The sequence below is a fragment of the Acyrthosiphon pisum genome, chromosome A1, assembly GCF_005508785.2.
Source record: "Acyrthosiphon pisum isolate AL4f chromosome A1, pea_aphid_22Mar2018_4r6ur, whole genome shotgun sequence".
In the NCBI taxonomy this organism is placed as follows: domain Eukaryota; kingdom Metazoa; phylum Arthropoda; class Insecta; order Hemiptera; family Aphididae; genus Acyrthosiphon; species Acyrthosiphon pisum.
Window position 1 is genome coordinate 62,552,493 of NC_042494.1, and position 5,656 is coordinate 62,558,148.

Genomic DNA, 5,656 nt, shown 5'->3' on the forward strand with positions numbered 1-5,656 from the left:
TACAGAGAATGAAAAGGTTCTAATTCATACGTGAATGATAGGTATGGGCTAACTTAAAACGTTCTCCTGAACAATTACAAAAATTACGTTAGAACCTTTTCATTCTGAGACGACGAAATGTAGTTCGAATAGAATTAATATTTCTTAATTACAAAATATATTCAATCAAACATTATGACATAACACTATTTGTGGTGGGGGACTTTTACTTTCAAACTTGAAAAAACGTGTGTGGCATTATTCTAACCTATGCACTTCTTATATCGTAGTACTCATAAGTACTACTAAATTACTTAGTGTCTCTGTCTCTGATTGAGTTCCTGAATATCATGACAATCGTATTTTATTAAACATTTAAGATCGATGATAGTTTATAGCTAACGATTAAATTATAGTTGTGTGTACATTTCAAGGATACAATTATTTTAAAACAATTGTCAGGCTTTGACCTTGCTCCATATTTATTTGATTTTTTAACACGTAATACATAATATATTATATTTAGCATCAGTTATATAATTATTCTATAGTGTGACTTGAACATTGTGACAGAGTGCTAGACTTAAGTATCTTTATTACATATTATGCATCTGATCATTTATCAAACAAATTATATCTGTAAAATAAATACAATACCAATGTCTGTCTATTACAAATTTAACAATCCTATCAAACCTTAGTCGTGTATTTTTATTTTTTAATGGAGGTATTTCAATTTTTATTGAATAACTAAAGTAATTTAAATAAATTATGCATTTTTATAACAAATGCAAATAAATTACAGTATTCCCTAATACAGTCCATTATGTTCGTGTATTGATATTAAGTTAAATTTAAATTTCTAAAATAGTATAATATTATAAATTTAAAATATTAATACAATTTAAGGGGATGTCAGCGCACTATTCGTTTTCTCTCTCTAGCCCACGTGCAACATAGACAAAACGCATTTACGCAAAATCATTTTTTCTATGCGTTTAAGTAATATTAGAGTAAAGTCACATATTACAAAAAAGATAGAGAATAATATTTTGAGGGAATGACATATCGATTTTATATTTTATTATTATTTGACTTTGTATTGGACTTTCAAAATAAATAAAAAAATGTTGTAAATTTAAATTATGTTTAAATTGTTTTGAGACAATATTTAGACAAATCGATATGTCATTCCCTCAAAAGTATTATTCTCTATCTTTTTTTTCATGGGTGACTTTACTCTAAGATTACTTAAACACATAAAAAAAATGATTTTGCGTAAATGCATTTTGTCTATGTTGGGTGTGAGCCAGAGAGAGAAAATAAATAGTGCGCTGACAGCCTCTTAATAAAATGCACTTTGAAATGTTACCCATGTTCAACAAAATATTGATTCAATTTGTAGACAAAATGTTATTTAGTTTGTATAGCTTATAATAATTAAATGTTAAAATATATAAATAATAGAAAATAATATAATTTGGAAATAATATTATAATATACTTTATCTCATCAGTTATGAACCTACCAACTATCAAACATTCGTCTCACACATACACCCGCTCGAGTACCTATATTGGTACATTCATAGGTGCCTCGCAGTGATTGTAAATTTAAAGATGTTGAGAAATTTAGTTTCATAATATTGTCAGGTTTCTATCAATCTATGGCATTATAAATTATTGTTGGTATCCAATATGCAAAACAATTTAATTTCTAATGATGAAGTAATTATTTTCTATTATCATCGTATACTCGATAGTGGATAAGCAATACAATTATAGTTAATTTTATAATTTTATAACTATAGATTTAAATTTTAATAAAGGTATAAAGTGTGTATAATTATTTATTATCAATAATAAAACATAAATATTATCAAGATAAAATAATATATTAAAAACAATAAATTAGTTTGAATGTAATAAATGCAAAATTATTTGATTGAAAAAGTATGACGACACTTCCATCAAATTAAATTAAGGTATTCCGATTTCGTTAAAGTCAAATTTAATTTAGGGGAAAATTTAATTTTCGAAGGATGGTATTAACCACGGTTCACCTCTCAATATAAGAATTCATATAAATATTTATATTTCATGCGCACGGTTAAGTATGATCTTCGATTATAAGTAGGTCGTGCTTATAATTTCAATAAATGCACATAAATTAAGTTAAATTATATATTTACGTTGAGGTCAATAAACTAACGATTATGTATTGTTGAAATAAATAATTGTTTTTCTAGTACGATTGAAATAGTTTTACGTAATTGTAAATATGCGTTGTGGGGTTCGAATAAGTGAATATTAACGTGGACGAAATTAAAATACGACTCTGTATGAATGAATATATTATTACATATTACATACCTATTACATATTATCATTATTATTATTATGATAAACCTACTGTGTTTTCTATTACACGATTTCATAAATAAAACATAGGTAGGTTAGGTACTAAGCTGCTTACTAACGCGCAATATACGGTCGTGGTGGTGCCCATATTGATGAAGACAATCTATTTTTTTTTCTAATACCGTTTAAATAATAATAACATTTTATTATTATGAAACGCATTATCCCGTACAGCCGGCGAAGTCTACAGGTAAGACGTCTATGTAGAACCTACAATTTGCAATCGAATTCCGGGCAAACTCGAATATATTCACTGCATGGTATCCGGTGTGCAAAACTCGAGTTCGTGTATAACCAAACCAAACATATATACCACTACCTATGCTCAAGTAACCACCGCAGCATTCGCCACGCGTCCGTGACCTTCGTCTCGAAGACGATGTCTGTCACGCCGGTCATCATTACAAAGTAACGATTTTATAATAATACACGGATCGTAAAAATATGATAACCGATGATTGACGAACGATAGCAGTTGTAGTATCGTGGTGACGGTTCAAAATAATATTATAATAATGTATAGTAACGGAGAAAGTAAAATACACTTATAATGTAGGGTTGCATAAAAAAATCGATTATTTATTTTTAATGGTTCGCTATAAAACCGTATAGACCAATCGCGAGCCATTAAATCATGTTTAAGGTGGTCTTTAAAACTTAGCTCACTACAATAATAATTGATTCATTAAATGTCTATAGTCATTGTCTTTAATATCAATATCCGACCCGCTGTAAGTACCTAGTACCTACCCATATATCCTATTTAAAACCGCGAACCGCGATCGTGGCGGTGCTATCGGCTGGACGATAGTATAATTATGCAGTTTTTTGCGGGCGTGTCGACATATTAATATTATACTATTGTACCTATATTGTAGGTACATTGTCTGATAATCAGACGCACAATCCAACTCCGTACAATGTATTATAATATAATAAATCACGTAAAGTGCAGATGGGGTGTGACGGGACGGTTTCGATCGGAATGATATGATATTACGACGACGGACCGGAAGAAATCCTTGTGGGGTGGTTACAGTTTTATTACGACAGTACGACACCGAATAATAATAATAATAATAATATATATATGTTACTATCATATTATTATTATTATTATTATTATTGGTATAATCATTGTATAGTAGTCTGCACAGTGCCACCGGGACGACCGGAAATCGCGGAGGCGGGCCAAACATGAGGCCGACATCAGCTGATACGGAAAAGGATACGATGTTCAACCCACGGCCGCGTACATGTTTATTTATACGAGCAATATACCTAATATACCTAATATATTACATCCTTTTACGAATAAAGCTTAAATATTACGCCGAAACGCTTTCAGAGAGACTGTGAGGTATACAACGTAATAATAATATTATTATTATGTGGTACGCCGGCCGAGCAATATAAGTTGTATAATAATATTATTATTATTATGTGCGTGTGTGTTGTGTTGCCTGCGAGGTTCATCGAGGAGGATAAAATAATAGATTTTATATATCGCGTTTTTTTTTTCCGACCGTCGAATATTCACGCTATTTGGACAATTCGTAGTGTATGAAAATAATAATATGTTAAGTTGATATTAATGACATTACATTATTAATTAAATTATAATATATTATAAAAATGACTAAAGATGGACTGGTTCTGAATTAAAATAATTGAAAATAATCTCATAATTTGTGATATTTTTTTAATGAAACTATGAAAAATATTTATTTATATATATTTTTATCTCGGTATAGATGATTACTCTTGATTAGTGACTGCAAATACCGAACATTGATAATGTATGATTTATCAACTATATAATTATGGGTTGATGTAATTCAGGAATTATCTTCGTAATGGAAAACATTTAATAGTTAAAATCTTATGGTATCATACTTATATTCTTAATAAGTTATCAGCCTAATACTCTAATTCTTATCGACGGGATCTCAGCTATTATTCGTTGTGTTTTTATAACTCACCAATGTTATTTGTATAAATTATTATAAATATTGAGTACTTATTTTAAAATTTTCAATTATTTTGTTAGTTATAATTTACCAACTATCCATATATTAGGTAATAATAATGCATGATAATTTTTAGCACCAGCATATTTTGATAAATATAATGTTATAATAATTTGAAATAATTATCAAACAATTAATAGTATCTAACAAATGGATACTATGAACATCAAATATTTTTTATTTTAGATTTAAATGTGTTTCAAATATTAATTAAAATAATTTAAAATATGTTTCAAGTAATTAACGTTAATTTAAAAAAATTTTCTTAGTTATAGTATCCATGAAAATAAATATTATACAACAGTTTAAAAAAGTATATTGGATTTGAAAAATATTCATTACAATATAATATTATGTGTTAGGGGCATATTTATTCCATGGAAGGAATAACATTCGTTTTCACGAGATTGTAGGTGTTACCGTGTATCAACACAGTCGCGCATCTTTAACGCTATTAAAATAAAAATTCATAATAAATTATTATCTGTTCAAATAAATCATACTAAACACCTTAAATATCTTTTTGGATATTTAATATCTATTTTTTTAGCGATAAGCTACACTAAATTTTAGAAAACTAAAATATTGTTGTCAGAATAAAAATAATTTTGAAATGTCATAACATTACAGTTTTTAAATCTTATTTTTTATTACAAGTGCACAATCACAAAACACATTCATGTTATTAAACTACAATGATAACTATGATTAAATTATATTGTGTATGAATTTTTTTTACAACGCACTTCACAGCCCGATGTGACCAGTAGAGAGATGAACATGTGCCAACTGATGTAGAGATATAGGTTTTGTGCTATCTATACCAATCATCTAGATTGCTTAAAAATGTATTTAAATCAAACGCAGACAATGAGGGGAAGGGTTTAGTGGGTTACGTAGTAAAAGATTGAGGATGGAAAGAATGAAAAAAAGATAGGTAATAATAATTTATAAGATGTATTAGATATTTTTTCAAATACATTTACTCGACATTTAAACCGGCAAGCAAGAACTCTTTGGGTTTGATAAACGCTTTGGCCTGTGAATGCGGAGTAGGTACCTAATTAAAAAAAGATTTGTAAGTTCATAGTACTATAAAAAAAACATAATTATTTATAGATAAATGAAAAACGAAATATATTTTTTCTAATAATGTAATTATTTATCGATAGGTAGGTCTGATGTTTTATCCACAAAAAAATATTTAAAATATATTTATGTTATTTT

At 28.0% G+C, this 5,656-nt stretch overlaps 1 protein-coding gene across 1 annotated transcript in view; it reads left to right on the forward strand.

Moving 5' to 3' along the window:
• Positions 1–5,656, forward strand: part of LOC107884997 (cuticle protein 19) — a 242,218-nt gene that overhangs the window by 221,859 nt on the left and 14,703 nt on the right. The gene's annotated exons all lie outside the window — the stretch shown is intronic.